This window comes from Oryctolagus cuniculus, chromosome 3 (genome assembly GCF_964237555.1).
Source record: "Oryctolagus cuniculus chromosome 3, mOryCun1.1, whole genome shotgun sequence".
NCBI classification, from domain to species: Eukaryota; Metazoa; Chordata; class Mammalia; order Lagomorpha; family Leporidae; genus Oryctolagus; species Oryctolagus cuniculus.
The window spans coordinates 44,713,670-44,734,539 of NC_091434.1; the positions used below are offsets into that span (position 1 = coordinate 44,713,670).

The window sequence follows — 20,870 nt, forward strand, 5'->3', positions numbered from 1 at the left end:
CCCAGAGAATAGCAATACAATTCCTTTGTGATTTTATAATCATGCACTTATTTGTTTTGCTACAAAGCTTACAGTTTTTTAAAGCATAGTAACAAAAGAAAAGAGAAATAATGTAGCGTATTTGACAGACAAGGTCCACAAACATGACAAAAAGAACAAGAATCCTTGTGAGTTAAACAGAAAGAAAAAATATCACTATCATCAAGGAGGAAGACAGGCACCCCTGAGCGCCGTGAGTTAGGGAGAAACGCGGGTGGGAGAAGAGGGTACCAGGGGGGACAATATTGCTTACGGCCCCAAGAAACAGAACTTCGATTTATAGAACAGATCAATCCACTTACAGGACGTGCTTAACTTCACCTGTTGGGAGGTAAGTTCAGTCTCTCTCCCCTTCTTTGAATGAATGGGAAGCCTTGAGGCTCACCCTCGGCCTCCCACCATAGGAATGCGTGCTATCTAGAGAGTTGTTTTGAAACCCACAGTACTTAAAGGAGCTGTATCAACAGGTTTTTCCTTCTCTCAACACAGAGCCAATTGTAAATGTTGAATGAGAACCTTGAACAAGTTAAACACCATCATGGGAATTCAAAACCAGCTCTAGCAAGGGTTGGTCTTTTTTTTCACCCCCAATAGAATCCCAACTCACATTTTTATCACCTTAGCCTCTTTTGGGGCACAGGATCAAAGAGCTATTTCCTGAGAGTGTAATACAAAGTATGTGTTAGGGAAACCCTGCAAGTTGGCCTTGGGATTCCATCAGGATGGAGAACTCACATTTTTCCTAGATGGAGCAGCTAAAGTTTGTCAAAACCACTCAGGACATGAAAAAAGGGGACCCGGCATTGTGGCATAGCCATATGGGCTTGGATTCAAGTCCTGGCTGCTCCACTTCTATTCCAGCTCTCTGCTAATATGCCTGGGAAAGCAGCAGAGGACAGCCCAAATGCTTGGGTTCCTGCACCCACATAGAAGACCTAGAAGAAGCTTCTGACTCTTGGCTTTAGGCTGGTCCAGCCCTGGCTGTTGTGGCCATTTGGGGAGTCAATCAGCAAATGAAAGTCCTCCCTCTGTCTCTCCCTGTCTCTCTGTAACTTTGCCTATCAAATACATAAAATAATTCTTAAAAAAAAAAAGGAGACAAAAAGTGTAATTCAAGCAGTGTAATAAACTCAACCTACATATATATATACATACATATATATACATGTATATATATATGTATATACATGTATGTATGTCGGTTGGAGTTTATTACATTATTTGAATATATATATATATATATATATGCATTTCTATGGCCACCACCCTCCAACACAAATATTTATCTTTTGTCTCTCAACTTCAGAGTTTCCATTGTCTTTCCCAGCATGCGGTTGATGAAGCAAAATACTCACCATAGAAACTTCACTCATCCAGCCCTAACTGCTGATGGAAAAGTCACAGACAAATTCTAATTATATTTTAAGTCTAATTATATTTTAAACTTCTACTTTTAACTTCAAAAAGCTGGAAATTGAGAAGTAATTTCTATTTTTTTCTTAGATGAATTTTTCTTGGTTGAAGAGTTCATGTCCACAACATGGCTTGCCATGTTTGCACAGTGATTTCTCACTACTTTTATACCATTTGCAAATGGCTGCTTTTAAGAGGTTCTCTGGCTAGGGGCTGGCGCTGTGGCATAGTGGGTAAAGCTGCTGCCTGCATTGCTGGCATCTCATATGGGTGCCAGTTCGAGTCCTGGCTGTTCCACTTCCAGATCCAGCTCTCTGCTATGGCCTGGGAAAGCAGTAGAAGATGGTTCAAGTCCTTGGGCCCCTGCACTCACTTGGGAGACCTGGAAAAAGCTCCTGGCTTCAGATTAGCACAGTTCCATCCATTGTGGCCATCTGGGGAGTGAACCAGTGCATGGAAGACCTCTCTTTCTCTGTCTCTCTCTGTCTAAGCTTCTGCCTCTGTGTAACTCTGCCTTTCAAATAAATAAGTAAATCTTAAAAAAAAAAAAAAAAAAAAAAGAGGTTCTCTGGCTTGACATAAATAAGACTAAAATAAAAATAAGCCAATGAACACAATAATCTTCATAATAGAAATTAAATTTCTGTAATAAAAAATAAACTGTTGTGAGCAAATAACTTGCTAGTTATTATCACTGATAGTGTTCCAATTTACTTATGTATTTATTCAAGAAGGAGAGCACGAGAGAAGGAGAGAGAGAAAGAGAGAGCAAGCATGCTAGCTCACTCCCTAAATGGCTGCTGGTTCTTTCCTCAAATGCCAGCAATTCCCCAGGCCAGAAAGCAGGAACTCACCGAGGTTGGAGACAGGAACTCAATCCAGATCTCCCACATGAGTGGCAGTAACCATCACTACTGCCTCCCAGGGTCTGCATTAGCAGGCAGTGGAAACTAGGAGTGGGAGTCCAGTAATCAACACAAGCACTGTGATATGGGCCGAGTCTTAACTGCTAGGCCAGACAACTGCTCCACAATCATCAATTATTTTAATGAACCAGTTTCCTAGATGATCCATACATGAACACTATAAAAGTATAGGCATAAGTAAAAATTAATTTACTAATGTGGAAGATTTTAGAGTTTAGAGAAACAAACTTGAATGCCTAATGACTTTCTACATTTGAGAAAGCAAAATAAAGTAACAACAAAAAGCAAAAAAAGTTAGGGGAAGTGGAATAAGGAATCAACAACTAACAGTAACGGCAATGGTTTGTAACAGTGCATAAACCACAGCAAAAACTTAAAGATACCTTTTATTATTTTCCTCAGCCTCCCCCAGGAATTGTTCTTTAAAAAAAAAAAAAGAAAGAAAACCCTTTTTTAGGAACACTTAGAGTTGACCAAACTGCCTTGTGAACTTGGCCCGGCACTTGACACTGTGATTTTACTCTTTCTTAAAGGAATATTACAAAGCTCTGTGAATAATTTCCAAAGGGCATGGAGTGCTTCCAAAAATGAAGTAAAGAAGTCTGTAATTATGTAAGCATTACTTATTTTGCCATTGCAAATTAAGATGATCAGATATCTCTATAAAATGGGAATTATAAGTTTAAGATTTTATGCTAACATGCCTATACATTTTCTTTCCCACCTTCCCTCCCTTTCCTTCTTCTTCTTCTTCTTCTTTTTTTTTTTTTTTTTAATGTTCCGTGTGACAAAGGGTTTTAATCTTTCTTTGAATTCTGGTGCCAAAATAATCAGGAGAACCAACATAGAGCAAAATGAGCTGTATATAAAACATTTGAGAATTCTATCCATCAGGAAGTCTACAAGGGGAGGGTGTGAAAAAAATTAAGAATCCATAGGGGAGATGTTAAAGACAGCTTTACTTAGAATAGTCAAATAGAGAACACAGCACAAACCTTTGTAAACAGAAGGAAATGTGGTGTATTCATGCCATAGAATGTGGCATGAATGTGGACTTAATTTTGATCAAAATACATCAAACATGAAAAAGAACATCATCTATGGCTCCACTTATTGAAGTTCAAAGTCAGGCAAAGCATTGACCAGGGTGGGGTTATTGATTGGGAAGGGGCATCAGAGATCGTCTGTGGGCTGCAAAGATCCTAGATCTGGATGTGAGTATCAATTTGCAAAAATTCACTGACCTATTTGCTTAAGATCTGTGCACTTAACTGCATGCTTGTTATTCTGGAATTAAAATGGTTGATAATGCCAGCGCCATGACTCAATAGGCTAATCCTCCGCCTTGCGGAGCCGGCACACCTGGTTCTAGTCCCAGTCGGGGCGCCAGATTCTGTCCCGGTTGCCCCTCTTCCAGGCCAGCTCTCTGCCATGGCCCGGGAGTGCAGTGGAGGATGGCCCAAGTGCCTGGGCCCTGCACCCGCATGGGAGACCAGGAAAAGCACCTGGCTCCTGGCTTTGGATCAGCGCGATGCGCCAGCCGCAGCGGCCATTGGAGAGTGAACCAATGGCAAAAAGGAAGACCTTTCTCTCTGTCTCTCTCTTTCACTGTCCACTCTGCCTGTCAAAAAAAAAAAAAAAAAAAAAAGGTTGATAATGGATTTAAAAGGACATTCACAGCTGAGGGGGGAAATGAGAATTAGAAAGTCACCACCAAAATGCCAATGGGTTCAATAAAATTGAAAAAATAGAAAAATAACCCCTTACTCTGATGCTCAAAGAAAGACTAACCTGCTTTTGTTTCCTCTCTCATTAGGCATGGAACATGAGGAGAGGGGAGTAAAGAACTATAAAGACCTCCAAAAACTCTAGCTGGTTTGTAGGGACGCAGTTACATTGTGACTCTCTTAGAGATACCCTTTTGTCTCCTCCAAGGTTGCAGGGGTTACCCTGATTCTGTTTTGAGGGAGATTATTTCAAACAGAATTCAAGTGTGGCCTCAGGTTTACTTTCCATATTGTTCAACAGGATGGGAAAGGAGGGAAGCCAGGGAGTAGAAGTACTGTCCAGGACTTTCCTTTGTTCTCTCTGGGAAAAACCAATGAATGGATCAGCTAGAATGGCAACAGAGGATGAGGAATCTCAGTATTTATTTCTAGTGAAACTCTTTTGATATAATTTATGTGTCTTTTTTCAAGACGTCTAGCAAAACAAATCTCAATCTTAGCCACTGTTCTTTCTTTCCAGGCTTCTTAGGGACTCCATGAACTCCTTCCTCCTGTTCTCTCTCTGCATAGGCCCCAGATCCTGAGTGCTCCTGGGAGGTCATTTCCAACAACAACAGAGGCTGAGACTGGTGATGAACATGTTGCAGAAGTTCGGTTTGGCCCTTGACGTTCATGCTGTGGTATTTCCCCCTACTTTGTGTCTGTATTTGAAGCCACTATTGCTGCCCCCTCACCATACTAAGTATGGCCAATCACAATCCAGCTGCATTTATGAAATAGATTTAGAAATCCTAGACCAAAATCAATGGATACAATTATGGAAAATCCTAAACCTGAGCATTTCATCTAAATAATGCATTAGGGGCCTGCGTTTTGCCACAACAGATTAAGCCATCCTTAACATTAGTATTCTATGCTGGAGTTCCAGTTAGAGTCTTGGCTGCTTTGCTTCCAATATAGTTTCTGTTAATGTGTGTGGGAAGGCAGCAGAATATGGCCCAAGTGCTTGGGTCCAGCCACCCATGTGGGAGACCAAGATGGAGTTCCTGGTTCCTAGCTTAGGCCTGGCCCATCCCAGCTGTTGCAGGCATTTGGGGAGTGAACCAACAGATGGAAGATTCTCTCTTCTCTCTCTGTCTCTCACTGTCACTCTGCCTTTCAAATAAATAGCTAAATCCTTAAAAAATAAAATAATGTATATGGGGCAAGAGCACTAAACATTTAGGATCTATCTGTTAGGTGTTTCATTTATGTCACCACACTTAACCCTCATAACATCTCTATGAGTTAGTTATAAATGAAACTTAGCATCTTCAATTTATAACTGAAAATCTCACATTTCAAGGAGCAAAAGTATTAAGTATGCACCAAAAAGGTCCAAACTCAGGTCTATCTAAAACTCCAAAAGCATTTTTCTCACTGTTGCTCAGGTGAAATGCTTACTCAACCCCTTCAGAGTTAAATTGCTTTTTGTCATAAGCAGAATATAAATGGTAAATTATATTAGCTAAAATAGATGGTGATCTCTTAAAGGACAAAAGCCAACACTCTACTTTTTGTGTGACATAGACTATGTTATGTGCATATATTGTATCTTAAGTGCACACTTCAAATAGATCGTGTAACTGGGAGGCATTTAGTGCAGTTAAGGCACTGATGGGGTTTCGGGCTGCTTCTGATCAAGCTTTCTGCTAATGAGTGTAACCTAGGAGGTAGTAGATGATAGCTCAAGTACTTGGGCCACTGCCCACTCTAGGAGACCCAGATTGGGTTCCTGGCTGTTGCAGGCATTTGGAGAGTGAACCAGCAGATGGAAGAATCCCTTCCTTCCTTCCTCCCTCCCTCCCTCTCTTACTCCCTTCCTCCCTCCCTCCTTCCCTCCCTCTCTTCGTTCCTTCCTTCCTCTTCTTCTTTTTTAAAGATTTATTTATTTATTTGAGAGGCAGAGAAGTCTTCCATCCACTTGGTTCACTTCCCAAATGGCCACAATGGCCGGAGCTGGGCTGATCTGAAGCCAGGAGCCAGGAGCTTCATCCTGGTCTCCCACATATGTTCAGTGGGCCATCTTCCACCTCTTTCCTAGGATACCAGCAGGGAGCTGGATCAGAAGTACAGCAGCTGGGACTCGAACCTGCATTCATATGAGATGCTGGCACTGCAGGCAGAAGCTAAATTTACTATGCCACAGTGCCAGTCCTTCTCTGTCTTTCAAATACAATGAAAAGAAATAAATACAAAAAATGAATTTTTAAAAGAAAAATAGATGTACATGAGGTAAATGTTCATATTTTAATAAATTACACACAGCACAAAGTATGTGAGCATCTACTTATTACTGCAGAAAAAAATTTAATCCTTCAATATAATATGGTAAAATGAAATGAGTGAAAAGGATGGTTAAAATGGCAAATGGTGATATAACTAAAAGAAAAAAAAGCTAGGTACCGATTTATATTTGGTTGTCTCTTTTTTTTTAAGATTTGTTTATTTATTTGAAAGGCAGAGTTACAGAGAAGCAGAGGCACACACACACACACAGAGAGAGAGAGAGAGAGAGAGAAAGAGAGGTCTTCCATCTGCTGGTTCACTCCCCAAATAGCACAACTGGCAGAGCTGGGCTGATCCAAAGCCAGGAGCCAGGAGCTTCTGGTTCTCCCATGCAGGTGCAGGGGCCCAAGGACTGGGCCCATCTTCTACTGCTTTCCCAGGCCATAGCAGAGAGCTGGATCAGAAGAGGAGCACCTGGGACTCAAACAGGGGCCTGGGATGTCAGCACTGGAGGCAGTTGCTTCACTAACTACGCCACAGTATCGGCCCTAGTATATTTGGTTATCTTTAACTTATAGGCAAATTGGCCAGTATTTCTGTTGTTCCATAAATAACAACAGCAATAACAACAAGTATAAAGTCTTTCATGGCACAACTGACCCTAAATATGGAATCCCTTCAAAGAAAAGAACATGCAAATACAAGATGCTTTGCTTATACAAAGTGAAACCTAAATGAGCAGACTAAAATCCAACTATGAAGGGCAGGCACTGTGCTGTAGCAGATAAAGCCACCACCTGCAGTGCTGGCATCCCTTATGGGCACCGGTTCTAGTCCCAGCTGCTCCTCTTCCAATCCAGCTCTCTGCTATGGCCTGGGAAAGTAGTAGAAGATGGCCCAAGTGCTTGGGCCCCTGCACCAGCATGGGAGACCCAGAAAAAGCTCCAGGCTCGTGGCTTCAAATTGGCTCAGCTCTGGCCATTGTGACCATTTGGGGAGTGAACCAGTGGATAGAATATCTCTCTGTCTTTATAACTCTGCCTTTCTAAATAAATAAGTAAATAAATCTTAAAAAAAAAATCCAACTATGATAGTTGGATTACACTCCGATGATTAGTTATTTATACCCAAAGAATCCAAAAGCTAACTGAAGCTTTCCTGGGCTTCCTTCCTGTTTCAATCTAGCTTCTCTGTGGAAGAAAAGCTCAGAGAAAGATTTAAATTCTTAATGCCTTATTTTGTGATGTAAATGATAGCTTAATACTAGTTTATATACTTTTAAATGAAGCTGGAATTTGTTACTGAAAGAGTTGTATCTGGGCCTTGAGTTTCTGTATCACTAAGGCTTCTTCGCCGTTAAGCCAAGCAGAATTATGCTATTTTCTTCTTATTTTAAGATTGTGAGTTTGCCTCGCATTGGGTAATTCAGAATTCAAAGTTTTATCATTGAATAAAAGGGTGTCTGTCAATAGAAACTCATCAGCTTTCAGACAGAATTATTCAGGTTTTCAGTTTTGTAGTTGTATTTCTGCTTCAGAATTATCTAACCCCACTCCTAAGTAATCAGCTAATGCCCATTGACTATAATCATATCTAGTTATGTTCAAGTTTGAGGTTATGATAAAAAAAAAAAAAACTAGCATTTTTTTCTTACAATTTTTGTCTCCTTTATTTTGTCCATGGCAGTTTGTACAGTAGGCAATCTTGAAATTTTATTAATGTGTACCTACTCACTGTACATTTTTTCCTCCATTATTCCAAAATGTTTACTCTCACTGTTTAGTTTTGTGATTCTCATTTCAAAATCTGTTAGAATGGCTATTTCCTACGTTGGAATGGCTCATTTTGTGGAGGGCAAACATTTCTCCAATCACTTTGAGTCATTCTTTAGAACAATCTCCAGTTGACTCCCATATACAATCCCTGGTTCACGTCATAGGTTTTAACCAATCTGTTTTAGCACAAACATTTCCTTCCTGTTCCTGCTTCTCCACTATTAATGCTTCCCATGGTCTCAGCATTCCTTCAATTTTAATTCACCTTTTTTCATTCCTTTGTAGGAACTGACATTATGTCTTCTTTTTTGGTATCCACTTCATTCTAATTTAAGGTCTCTAAAGTTGTCACTTTGAATCCCCTAGTGATGCCAATTCATTAATACAAAAAAAAAAAAAAAAGGTTTTGAATGGCACACTCCCCAATGTGATATTTTGGGGAAGGGGTGTGTAGGGGGGATCATTTCTAGCTTTCATTGCACTGATCCCTGTGTGATTGAAGAAACTCTTCTCCAAAAGTGAAATAGTAAAAGATCTTTGAGAAACAGCATATACTTAGCTAAGCAACTCTACCATTTACCAAATGTTAAATAAACAAAACTTACCCTTTAAAGAAGATTTCAATAGATGATTTGGAAGTTTTACCTCTTTACTTCAGTTCAAACTCAGGTAACAAAGATTGAAGCTTCTTGGGTCCAGGGGCTGTGGAGACCAAGAGCAGAAGGATAAGGCAAGTCCCTACTACTAAATTTGCATTCCTTTAGGTCAGCTGAAGTGCTGGGCTTACAAACAGCCAGCTTTATATAAGGTGTTTTCCTTGAAGGGAGTGTAGTAACTGTTTTCCCCAGCCAGTGAGGATATAAGTCCCCTCCAACTCCCCACCCTCCCTTAAACCTTCAGGCTGTTCTCCAACTCTTCTTTTTGTTGGATAACCCTTGGGGGGTTTATATCCGACTTCCATATTTAATGCATTTTAATTCAGCCTTGTAATGATCTCCATATATGCATTCATGAGCTCATCTTCCCCTTAGGACTAACACAGGTAGCAGAGATTAAACTGGCATACTTTACTACTTCCTGGCAATTGCAAATCTGACTTCATGAATACCTTTATTTCTGCACTTGCATCCAGGAGTTTCAGACAATGTGATTACTTGATTAAATAAATAAAGCAAGGTCTTTTGGATTCACTAGCACACACGTATTCTGGCTTTTCTGCTTCTTTACATGGCCTACCTCCAGAAAATTTTTTCTTGTTCTGAGTGAGTCCTTTGAAATCTTGCAAGGTTTGCATAATTTCAGATAGCGTGCACTATACCCCTACCCTGAGTACAATATTTTCTGTATAGTTTGTCTACCTTATTGGTAGACATTTTGCATTCAAATAGAAAATAAAGTATTTTCCCATCCATTACTTTCTTTTGGCAAGAAAAGTGGGATGGGGGGCAGGAGTTGTAATAGTTTAAGCCATTGTCTACAATGCTGACATCCCATATGAGTGCTGGTTCCCATCCCACCTGCTCCACTTCTGATCTAGCTCCCTCCTAATGAGCCTGGGAAAGCAACAGAAGATGGCTCAAATATTTGGGCACTTGCCACTCACGTAGGAGATCTAGATGAAGCTCCTGGCTCCTTGCTTCAGTCTGGGCCAGCCTGGGCTTTTGTGGCCATTTGGGGAGTAAACCAGCGGACTGATGATTGAATTCTCTCACTGCCTCTCCCTCTCTCTAGCTCTGCTTTTTAAATAAATAAAATACATCTTAAAAAAAAAAAAAGTGGGATAGAAGAGAATGAGTGGGAGAGAAGTAATGACCCAAACAGAAATCAGTAAAACCTGATGCCAACTTGTGCTGCCTTCAAGGTCTGGAGAGATTGTTCATTGAAATGTTAGTGGAGACAGTGCTGTGGCAAAGCTGGTAAATCCGCCACCTACAATGCCAGCATCCTGTATGGGTGCTGGTTCGTGTCCTGGCTGCTCCACTTCCGATCCAGCTCTCTGCTATGGCCTGGGAAAGCAGCAGAAGATGGCCCAAGTCCTTGGATCTCTGCATCCGCATGGGAGACCAGAAAAAGCTCTTGGCTTCTGGCTTCTGATCTGCCCAGCTCCCACCATTGCAGCCATTTGGGGAGTGAACCAGCAGATAGAATCTCTCTCTCTCTCTCTCTCTCTCTCTCTCTCTCTTTCTGACTCAGCCTCTCTATAACTCAGCCCTTCAAATAAATAAATATTTTTTAAAAATAAATTTAATTCAATAGCAAGAAAACAAATAACCCAATGGAAAAAAAATGGGCCAATGACATAAATAGACATTTCTCAAAGGAAGGCATACGAATGACCAACAGGTGCATGAAGCAATACTCATCATCACTAATCCTCAGGGAATTAAATGAAAACCACAATGATATTATCTGTTCATACCTGTTAGAAAGGCTATTATCAAAAAGACAAAAGATAAAAAGGGGCTGGGGCTGTGGCATAGCGGGTTAAGCTGCCGCCTGCAGTGCAGGCATACCATACAGGTGCCAGTCCCAGCGGCTGAATTTCCAATCCAGCTCTCTGCTATGGCCTGGGAAAGCAATAGAAAAAAAAAAAAAGGGTCCAAGTGCTTGGGCCCCTGCACCCATGTGGGAGACCTGGAAGAAGCTCCTGGATCCTGGCTTCGGATCAGTGCAGCTCCGCCCATTGTGGCCATTAGGGGAGTGAACCAATGGATGGAAGACTCTCTCTCCCCCCCCCCCCTTCCCTCTCCCTCTTTGTAACTCTGCCTTTCAAATAAATAAATAAATCTTAGGAAAAAAAAGATAGTGCGTGTTGGCCAGAGTATAGAATAAAGGGAACCCTCATACACTGATGACCAAAATATAAATTAGTATTGCCATTGAGAAAAAGAGTATAGACGTTCTTTAGACATCTAAAAATAGAACTACCATGATCCAGAAATTGCACTTCTGGGTACACATCCAGAGAAATTCAATCAGTCTGCTGAAGAGATGTTTGCCTCCTCATTTCACCATGCACGCAGCACAATAGCCAAGATATGCAATCAGCCTAAGTGTTCATCACCAGGTAAATGGATTCACAAAACATGGCGTATACTCATATATGCAATGGAATACCAGTCAGTCTTAAAAAGGAAACACTGTTAGTTATGAAAACATCAACGAGACTTGAGAACATTTTGCTAGGTGAAATAAGCCAGGCACAAAATGTCAAATACAGCACAATCTCACTCAAGAATGTCAAATTCATATGAAGTAGAAAAGTGGTTGCCAGGAGCTGAAGGAAAAAAAAAGTCTAGGGAAGGGGGGGGGGACACCTAGCAAAGGGCTAAAGTTTCAGATGCTCCAGAGGAATAAACTGTAGTCATTTACTGCATGGAATAGTGGCTGACTATAATAAATAATAACACTCTGTATACTTCAAAATTCATAAAATGATAGGTTTTTAAATATTTTCACCACAAAAACCTAAGCATATGAGGTGATAGATTTGTTAACAGAATTTAATCATGTTACAATACACACAAAAATTAAAACATCACATTTTACTCCATAAATACATGTCAGTTAAAAATAAAGAAAAAAATGTTTTAAAAGATTCATTTATTTTTTTTGAGAGGAAGAGTTACCGACTGAGAGAGGGAGAGACAGAGAGAGAAAAAGAGAGGATATCATCCACTGGATCACTCCCCAAATGGCCACAATGGCTGGAGCTGAGCCCTTCCGAAGCCAGGAGCCAGGAGCCAGGAGCCTGGTCTCTCACATAGGTACAGGGGCCCAGGGACCTCTTTGTCTCTCAATAAATACATATTTAAATATTTAAAATAAAAGAAAAAGCTATAATCCATTTTGGATAAATTGGAATGCTATATAATTACCATGATATTCTACCTACCAACTAATTAAATAGCCTAGATGTGTATGTAATTGGTTGTGAAAAAGCTTTTTTGATCATTTGGGATGAGAAAATTTAGTAAATATTTCTAATTGTATGTTCACAATGATTATCCTTTTTTTCTGGGACTTATCGACATTCCCAAACTGCCAATTGAGCCACCCCTACAGTAGTTTCAAAACCTAAAGGTCGAGGCCGGCACCGTGGGCTCACGGCATCCCATGTGGGCACCGGGTTCTAGTCCAGTTTGCTCTTCTTCCAGTCCAGCTCTTTGCTGTGGCCCAGGAAGGCAGTGGTGGATAGCCCAAGTGCTTGGGCCCTGCACCCACATGGGAGACCAGGAGGAGGCACCTGGCTCCTGGCTTTGGATTGGCGTAGCTCCAGCCATAGCGGCCATTTGGGGGGTGACCCAACAGAAGAAGTAAGACCTTTCTCTCTGTCTCTCACTGTCTAGCTCTATCTGTCAAATAAAAAAACAAAAACAAACAAACAAACAAAAAACCTAAAGGTAAAGAAAGTTGCCATTATAAGAGGTCATTAAAATTGGGGGTGGGGGGAGTCACACCAGAGCTATCCTTGAGTTAAACTCTGAATTATAAAAAGCTCCCCTACTTGAAAGATTAATCTTTGTTCCTTTTGAGCTATTGAACCAGACCACCACATATACCTTGCTAAGAGTATGGAACAGCCTACATCTGGCCCAGGGCTGTGGTCACTATGCATTAAATTGCTCTCCGCCCTTTATGTGGGAGAGAGCACCACTAAAGGAAGCAAAATGAGATCATGGATATGGAAGCCAGAATTTACTGGATTAGGACATAGGTGGAGCTGCCAATCCTCCACGGTTCAGGAAGAGCCGGTGTAGCTTGGACCATCAGAGCCAGGCTCAGCAAGTTTGTAATGGGCATTTGCATTTTGCATCTCTTGCCCCCTATCACTGTGTGGAAGGTGAAGGCAATATATCTTGGTTGAGAAAGCATTAATTGTGATCAGGCAGATCTGGCTTGAGTCCTAGCATTGCCATTTATTATGTCAGTTTACCTAACTACATACACCCCCATACCCTCCAAGTCTCAGTTTCCTTATTTGTAAAATAGGATGATAATTATACCTGTTTCATAGGTGCCTGTTGTGCAGGTTGGATGACATAATGGATGTCAACAAAGCACTTAGCACAGGTCCTGGCATTCTCAGTGGATGTGAGCTGAACTCAATGAAACATCATTGCACAGCCTCAACTGTCTGGAAAAAAGTGAGAGAGTTGAGGATGCCCATGTAGTCTGGAGCCCTCTGAAGTTGGGTTGCTGTGCTCTTCTGTCTTCTTGTGATTTCAGATCCCCATTCTATGATTCATCCTTGTCATGGCCAGAGGATGCCAAAGACATTTCTTCATTCAACAAGTGTTTAAGAAGTGCCAACTCCACCAAGTAGTTAGCTGTGTTAGCACACAGCATACTTGGTATCACACAGAGAGAGTCGAAAAGATAGTCAATCAATAATCAACATACAAATACAGTAATTATAACTTGTCAGAATGAAAAAAACTGCAGTATTCCTGTCTAGATGAGTTGTGAGGGGGAAACATCTATGAGAAGGGGAAGCTTAAAATCAGACATCAAAGATAAGAAAGAGCAGATTCTCCCTCTAGTAATCACCAGCCTCATCTGCCCTGTGACCTCCCTGTCATTAGGGCTATCACTCTCCTGAGGGCCCATCAGGAGACATCCAGGATGGACTATTTCCTTGCATTGAGTGACCCAAGGGCCATGGTCATAGATGTAGTCATGAGGCAGCCCCATGTGCACTTGTGAAGGCTGTTACTACTTTAGTACCCCAGAAAAAGCAGGTGCCCTGGTGGGAGGCTGTACTGGGACCCTTCAAAGAGTCCAAGGAGGATGTAATTAAAAGATATGTTAGGGGCTGGTGCTGTGGCGTAGTTGTGCTAATCCTACACCTGTGGTGCCAGCATCCCATATGGACACTGGTTCATGTCCTGGCTGCTCCTCTTCCAATCTAGCTCTCTGCTATGGCCTAGGAAAGCAGTAGGAGATGGTCCTAGTGCTTGGGCCCCTGCACCCGAGTGGGAGATCTGGAAGAAGTTCCTGGCTCCTGGCTTCGGATCTGCCCATCTCTGGCCATTGTGGTCATTTAGAAAGTGAACCAGCGGATAGAAGACCTTTCTCTCTGTCTCTCCCTCTCTGTGTCTGTAGTTGTACCTCTTAAATAAGTAAACTTTAAAAATCTTTTAAAAAAATATATGTTAACACTTTTGGTGCAAAAAATGTTGAAATCCATGCATATATGGTGTCTTCAACAAGTTCATGAAAAATGTATCTTATGAATCCATTATGCATGGATTTAAAAAAATTTTTTTGCAACAAAATAAACTCATAATTTTGGTGCGGGCATTTGGACCAGCACTTAAAACACCACTTGGGATGCCCACATCCCTTATGTGAGTGCTTGGTTTCAAGTTCTGGCTTGGCTGTTGATTCCAGCTTCTTTGTTAATGGGCACCCTGGAAGGCAGCCAGTGATGGCTCAAGTACTTGGGTCCCTGCCACCTACTTGGGAGACCTGGAGTTTCCAGCTCATGGCTCTGGCCAGACCCAGCTCTGACTGTTGTAAGCATCTGGGGTATGAACCAGCAGATGGGAGATCTTTCCCTCTGTGTCTCCCTAATAAATAAAATAAATAAGTGAAATTTTTTTTAAAAAACAAACTCATGTTTTTAATAGAATTTTCCATGAGCCTTTTAAACAAGGTACTCTATTTGATAGAAAGGGTGGGGAGGGGGGAGGGAGAGAGAAAGTACTCCTATCTGCTGGTTCATTCCCCAAATGCTGACAACGGCTGGTACTGGGCAAAGTAGAAACTGGGAGCCTGAAACTTAATCCAAGTCTCATGAATAGGTAGCAGGAAACCAACTACTTGTGTCATTACTGTTATCTCTTGTAGTCTGCATTAGCAGGAGGCTGGAATCAGGATCCAGAGCTGGGATTTGAACTCAGATATGCCAATGTAGGACATAGGCATCCTAACTGACATCTTCACCAGATAGCCCAAATGCTGGTCTTTCCCATGAACTTTTAAAAGCACCTTTGTATCCACCTTTTTGTGAGAATGTGGGCCTTTTTCTACTTCACATACATAGAATTGGACAGTAGCCCTGGGTCCTTCACAATCAAATCACACTCAGAAGCCAGTAAAATTGACCCCCCCCCCTTTATTTACTTTAACTAATTTACTTTCACTTTCATTGGAAGACAGAAAGATTGAATGAAACAGAGACGGAACAAGATCTTCCATCCTCTGACTCATTCCCTAAAAGCCTGCAACAAGCAGAACTGGGCTAGGCCGAAGCCAGAAGCCTGGAACTCAATCCAGGTCTCCCACCCATGAAGACATCAGGGACCCAAGTACCTGAGACATCATTTTAGAATTGGAAGCAGAGCCAAGATTGAAACCATGTTGTCTGTGGGTGTCCCCAGCGGTGACTTAGATGCTGCACCAAACACTAGCCCCAGAGAAAGGCTTTCAAAAGGAGGCTGGAAGTCGGGACTCAATCAAGGTGGATTCCCAGAGCAGCCCAACTTAATTCCCAAGTATAAGCAATTTAAAGAACCTATAGTACGGTAAATCTGCCCCATGACTCACAACCCTCTTGGCATCTGAGCTGGCTGTCTAGCTGAGTGGAGCTGTGGGGGCCATCCCAGGCAAAGGAAGGCTAGCCTGGGTCCCAGTGGCCTAAGTCCTCACTTCTTCCAGCAAGTGGTCCTGTCTACCAGTCTCTGTCTGGCAGAAGTGGGCCCCTAAACTGTGACTAATGGTCCATTTCTCATATTCTCAAAACTAAACAGTTGTGGTTGGAGGCGGAATGATTTTCCTTCAGACCAGAGCAGAATTATTCTTTCTGATAATCTAAAACAAGGGTTAGGGGTGGACATTGTGGTGCAGTGAGTTCAGCCACTTCTTGGAGTGCCTGCATCCATATCTGAGTGCTTCCCTTCCTCCAATCCACCCTCCTGCTGATGCTCCTGGGAAGACAGTGGATGAAGGCCCAGAGATTTGTGTCTCTGCCACTCACATGAGAAACCTAGATGGAGTTCCTGGCTCCTGGCTTTCGCCTGGCCCATCCTGACTTCTTTTTTTTTTTTTTTTTTTTTAAGAGGAGAGAAGAAAGGCGTGTGAATCAGCAGGTGGAAAATCAGTCTCTCCCTCTCCCTCTTCATGTCATTTTGCCTTTCAAATAAGAAAATAAAAAAAGATTAAAAAACAGGGCACAAAAATCCATTTTGGGTTGCAATGACTTCTGGAGGTAATAAAAAAAGAAATATTCAGGGAAGAGATGTAGGAGACCATGAGCTAAGGACAAGAGAATGTCAAGTTAATGTTTGCATTCTTGGGGCAGTAACTAATTAAACTATTTCAGGGGGAGAGGAAAAGTTTTCATAGAGAATTGCATTGTTAGTTTCAGTCAGTTTAACCCAAGAAATCTCCACATAATTCTCTGTTGGTTAGCTTTCTTACATATTATAACCTAGAATTATGTAGATAAATTCTCAGGCTAAGACATGCTGGCCTAATTAAGAACAGCTCAGACTAGCAAGCAGGCCTCTATGATTTTAAAGATAGCACCTATACTTAGGGCAAGAACTAGCAAAACTGGCCAGACTTGATTTCTATCAAAGTTTTCTTGGAGGGAATTAAAAAACTAAAAGCAAAAGGTATTGGTCTCTTCAGAGAATTAAAATGGCATAAAGCTGAGCTTTATATCAGTAGCATGGAAATTTGATATGATTTCATTTCGATGCATTAAGAAAGAAAAACACACCCCCCTCCACATTTGGAGATTGCATAAATTTTAATTCTAATTCATAAATTGCACAAATCCAAATCAGTCACAGTTCCAATCCAGAAATCCTGGTTTTCCAGTATGTCAGTATGTCTATAGTAATTTCAAGGAGTGTTGTGGAAATCTCAAAATAAAATTTATATTGATTTGCCTGAATTTTAAAAAGAAATAAACATGAAATGTAAATTTCTGGGGTAACAGTGAGGCTGCTCTAAGAAAACTGATAATCTCTATTGCAAATACTACCATTTTTATTCCTGGTCTACCAACATGACTGATATCTCTTTTAAAAAAGAGTCATGCAAAGAAACAAAAGCTTTGTAAAGAGACCATAATAAAAATTTGCAATCAGTAAAGAATGTATTTATGACATAAAATTTTCACTGCTATAATCTTTCTTACTTCTGCTCCTACCCCCATTCTGAGCAGTCAACCATAAAACCAAATTTGTCTGATTCTTCATATATATTTAAGGTCTGTTTCTCTGAATATTTTTCTTTGGATGTTTTCTTTCAGAACATTATTGAAAGGGAGCTATCTTTTGAACTTTAAACAAGTGGAACATAGGAACATGCAATAAACCATGCAAGGACAGATTTAGAAATGCAACCTACATGCCTTTCAATTTAATGCTCACATATGATTGTCTGGAAGCTAAGCTAGATTTGAGATTATCCATCCAACCAGCCCAATACCTAGAATTCTGGGTGAGGCTGAAAATGCATAGTTCATGTATTCATTCACTCATAGCATAGTTCATGTATTCATTCATTCACGCAAAAAATGTTTGTGAAGAACCAGCGGTACTCAGTACGTGGGATGCCAAGGTGAACATAAAATATCAAAGTGACCTGATTGACATACAGAGTACTCTATCTAGAAAGAGTAGAATTTCAGTGTACATGCAACATTCAAGAAGACACATCAGATTTTTGTACTGAAAATAAATCTCAATACATTTAAAATGATTGAAAATAAAATATGTCCTTGGCCATAGTGGAAGAAAATGATGGGCATCAGGGCATAACTCCAGATATGGCACCTTGGCATTTAAGGAAAGTGGAGAAACAGAAGATTTCTCTCATTTCCTCTCACTCTTTCCCTGAAGCAAGTCTAAAGTGGGTCATAAGACCCTCATTCTAAGTAACTTTTCTTGCTAAGTTTCTTCCAGTTAGTAATTCTATCTCCAATTCTACTTCCTCAAGACTGTACACTGTTCACCAGATGAAGCATAAAAATATGCAGGGTTGGGACGGACATTCGGCCTGGCAGTTAAGATGCCTACATCCCATTTTGGAGTGCCTTGGTTCCATACTGTCCTCTGGGTCCTGACTCCAATTTCCTGCTAATGTCTACCCTGGGAGGAACAGATGATGGCTCAGGTAGTTGGATCCCTGACACTCGTAGGATTGTTTCCACCTCCTGGCTTAGGCCTAGTCCCACCCCTGGCTGTCAAGGGCAACTGGGGAGAGAAACAGAGGATGTGAGCTCTCTTTCTATCTGCCTACCTCTCTCTTTCTGTCTCCCTGCCTCTCGGATAAATAAAATAAAAAATTTTGAAAAATACACATATTTCTTTGAGTCTTTGTTTTCTTATAAAGTCTCTTGTATCATGAAAAATTTATATTTAATAAATTGTATGCTTTACTCTTGTTATTTTGTTTTTTGTTACAGGAGTCTCAGTCATGAATGTAACCATGGGTGAGGATAAGAAGTCTTCTGTCCCCTTTAGAAAAAAAAGTCAATAATTTTCTAAATACACAAAAAAGCCTGAACTATTTAGAATAAGCAGAATAAGCAGTATGCTTCTAAATAGCATATAATAAAAAGAAAAAAAATATTTTGAAATGAAAAGCAACTAGAAAAGTAAGTTAAACCCAAGGTAAATGAAATGAAGAAAAAAGGTAAATAGTAGAAATCAATGAAGAAGAAAATGAACAATACTAAAAGCTGAGGGACCAGCATTGTGGTAGAGCAGCTTAAGCCGCTTCCTGTGATGCTGCATTCCAAATGGACATCTGCTCACGACCTGGCTGCTCCACTTCTGATCCAGCTCCCTACTAATGTGTCTGGGAAAGCAGTGGAAGATGGCCTTAGCACTTGGGTCTCTGCACTCACGTGGAAAATTCGGGTGAAGCTCCTGGCTTCTGGCTTCAGCTTGGCCCTGCCCTGGCCAGTGTGGCCATTTGGAGAGTGAATCAGAGGATGGCAATCTCTTGCTCTCTCTCTCTCTCTCACTCGCTCTCTCTGTCTCTCTCTCCCCCTCTCTCTGTAACTCTGCCTTTCAAATAAATACAATAAATCTTTAAAAAAGGATAAAAGCTGAAATAAAATAAATGATAAACGAATGACAAAATATCCAGTCTAATCAAAGGTAAATTTTTTTCCTGACGTTGCCAAATTCTGATTGGTAAGGAAACCAATCAAATCCTAACCTTTCTTTTGGAAGAAGATGTTTGAAAGCATCGGCATACTCATATTTAGTTATTAAAGCATATTTAGTGACTACAGGAAATAAAACTGGAAAATCAAAGAAAAAAAGTGAAAAAATGTAATGGTTTTTTGATTAGCATTAAACATTTAAGGCAATAAGAAGAAAAAAATAAACCAAGAAAAAGGATGTTGTTCAAAAGTAAAAAAGGGAGACTTGTATAAATCAACAACAATAAAAATCTTTATTTCCTGACTAGGAAGCAAAAATAAAGAAAAACGATCCAACCAGATGGACAAAACTCCAGGGGCAGCCTTAGTGTTGGATTTGTGGTTGCCAAGTGGTTTCCAGAAATTAGGTTCCATTAAATGAATTGATTATTTAGAGATCTGACATTCACTACATCTTCGTTTTGTGCAACAAGCCTAACATTTAGAGCAAGCTCCTTAGCTGCTGGAGGAGCTGCCCTGCCGCCACCTTCACATTCCAGGGGCCTCTCCTCTGCTTCAGGATGACAGCTGCATTCCTCTTTCTGGCAGTTAGACCTTCAGCTCTGGGGAGTGAAGATACCCTGCAGATTTGCAACAATTATCCTAACTCACTTTGCACTACATTATTGCTGTCTGGCACTCCCCCGCTGATCCGCTGGCCAGTGCTGCCACTCAGGTCTGATGAAGCTATTACAAAAGACAGAAGAAATTTAAAAACCCAGTGTGCTGACTTAGGACATCTCACATTCTCCTTAAAAGCAGGTATCCTTTTAACCTAGATACTGTACCACAACTTCTTCTTCTGTTTCCTTAACTTGCTAAAAGAAGGTGCTACATACCAAATGTTTCACAGACCTAGTGATTTTGATGGATGCTTGTCCCTGAAGCACCTGCTGTCTTCAGTACTGAAGAGCAAAAGACTCTGAGAAGCCGTTCAAGGCTAATGAAAATGAGCACATTCTTAAAAATGCTGCAGAGTTTTATAGAGAAATAAATCACCCTGATGCAATGAAATCCTTTGCCCAGCAGGCTGTAAGGGCAGTGAGGTTTCTGAGAAACCTTGGCAGCTGGTGGGGAATTGCCTGTCAGGGAGTCCGATGAGACTGAACAGCCCACTGCACTGCTGGGCAATGGGTTCGAATGCAGTGATATGCACTAGAAATGGAGCCAAGTGTGGGGCAGTAAGAGATGATTGAAACTCAACCTCCTGAAGCCTCATGTCACAGAAATACCATGTCACTGATGCTGATGCCATCAACTAACTCCACTGTTGCCAAGATTGCTGCCTGAAAAATGACTTACAGAGACAAAGGGCCAGGCTGCTCGATGCTTTGGCTGTTGCCTAACTGAAACGCATTCTAAGGCCATGGTACTCATTCACCAGAGGTGTTGTGACTATGTATGAGAATGCACTGAATTTTCATGACTTAACAATGCCTCAGCATCTATTTTTGATGTAATTAGGGACTTCTCAACCCAGAAGTAGTGCCTAGTCACCTTAGTCACCCATGGGTTCCACTTCCTACCAATTTCTAATGCTTCAATGTGGCTG

General features: G+C 41.0%; 1 protein-coding gene across 3 annotated transcripts in view; it reads right to left on the reverse strand.

Annotated features, from left to right (window-relative positions):
- SLC39A10 (solute carrier family 39 member 10) overlaps positions 1-20,870 on the reverse strand; it is a 147,514-nt gene that overhangs the window by 104,869 nt on the left and 21,775 nt on the right. The window contains exon 2 of one of the 3 annotated variants that reach the window (XM_008258853.4): positions 8,754-8,850. The gene's annotated coding sequence lies outside the window, so the exon portion shown is untranslated. Of the gene's footprint in view, positions 1-341; positions 458-8,753; positions 8,929-20,870 lie in introns of those variants that run through there. The other 2 variants (XM_017342994.3, XM_017342995.3) reach the window with 2 other exon arrangements.